Raw genomic sequence first — 1,724 nt, 5'->3', positions numbered from 1 at the left:
GCCTGTCTGTGTGACGTCACACAGACAGGCAGCTGAGATCAGCTCGATTTGAGAAAGGGGTAAAGATTTTAGTAGATTAACAAAAAACCACTGGGTGGATTTTTATCATTTTAGGGTGGTTGTGTACACACACTGCCAACACACATTTCAGTTCAAACAACTTGTGCATGTAGCATTATATGACCCCTTTAAAGGTGATTTTCTCAATATTTTGAAATTTTTGCACCCTCAGATTCCAGATTTTCAAGTAGTTGTATCTCGGCCAAATATTGCCCTATACTAACAAACCATTCATCAATGGAAAGCTTATTCATTCAGTTTTGAAGAATTTACCTTTATGACTGGTTTTGTGGTCCATGGTCACAATTATGAAGGATCATGTGACACTAAAGACTGGAGTATTGATGCTAAAATTCAGCTTGGCATCACAGGAATAAATTACATCTTAAAATATATTCATACAGAAAATAGTTATTTAAGATTGTAATACTATTTAACAATATTACACTTTTTGAATGATATAGCGTATAAATATGTATATTAAAGACATATTAAATAATCTCATTCAATCATGCATTACCTTCACCAGAAAAAAAATAAATAAATAAAGACCCATGTATTTGCCTACTTATACATACTTGCCTAAGTTTACATTTTCTCCTATAAAGGTGTTTCATGCCCAGTGTGTGTAATTTCACAGATTAGATGGTTCTGTGCATGCTTGAAGTGGTTTCAGACCCAGATAGATCTTAGACTGTGAACCCTGGGGACCTAAGTGGTCTATATGGTTGTAAAAGCAACCCTACAGCATCAATTACACTGATGAAACTCATTAGGGGTGTTGATTCTCCTCTCAGGAACCTCAGGAAAAGAGTGCAGCGCGTTTTTTGAGGGGTAGCGAGAGAAAAACGGCATGGAAGACACGAATAATAAAACTGGGGGGAGGGGTGCTTAAATATGTCACCTAATTAAAAAGAGTTGCTCGGAAATCAAGCCGTAGAGCTGCGGTATTGTGCTGCAGGAGTGTGTGGAGATTACTGGATGATTTACAACAGAACTGCAAAGCCTGCAAGTTTAAAAAAAAAAAAGAAGAGGAGAGCATGTCAAACAAAAAGTCAAAGAGGACAAATTCTGGTCTAGAGTTATGTTGCTTCGTTTTTTACAGTTTAAACAATTAACTCTGATCAACTGCCTCAGGACAAGGCTAGAAATGGACCCACTTGGCATCTGTACGTCGCTGCGGGCGCATTAAAGTGGTAGTGATGAAGCTACTGTCAAACATCAGAACTTAACTCGATAACCCCAAATCAACAGGAGGCTGCTTCCCGCTGTCTACTGCTGCAATATTCAGACTCTGTGTACGAGTACACAAAAGCGGAGGGAGATAAAGTGATGAAAACAAGAAAAAAAGAATCCCTACTGTACACAAGCGTAAACCCCAGACTTATATCTCTTGCCCTTTCATCCAGCAGCATCACCTCAGCCTTGTGTTCTTCCACCTCCCCATCTCTCTCTCTGGCCTGGGGTGAGAGTGTTCGCTGTGTGTAAACGGCCAGTGTTCGTCGACGCCTCATTGCCGCCCATGTTAAAGCAATACATACCTGCCACCTACACAGTCCCTGCAACATACGCAAGATCACTCGCTGTGTTGAGCGCCCTGTGCACATCAGTCAGTCTAAATCCAGAGTAACAGCTCAACTCTGACCAGATCCAGAGACTTCACT

This window comes from Sinocyclocheilus rhinocerous, unplaced genomic scaffold (genome assembly GCF_001515625.1).
Source record: "Sinocyclocheilus rhinocerous isolate Xijiao unplaced genomic scaffold, SAMN03320098_v1.1 scaffold720, whole genome shotgun sequence".
NCBI classification, from domain to species: domain Eukaryota; kingdom Metazoa; phylum Chordata; class Actinopteri; order Cypriniformes; family Cyprinidae; genus Sinocyclocheilus; species Sinocyclocheilus rhinocerous.
This window is presented reverse-complemented; position numbering follows the sequence as displayed.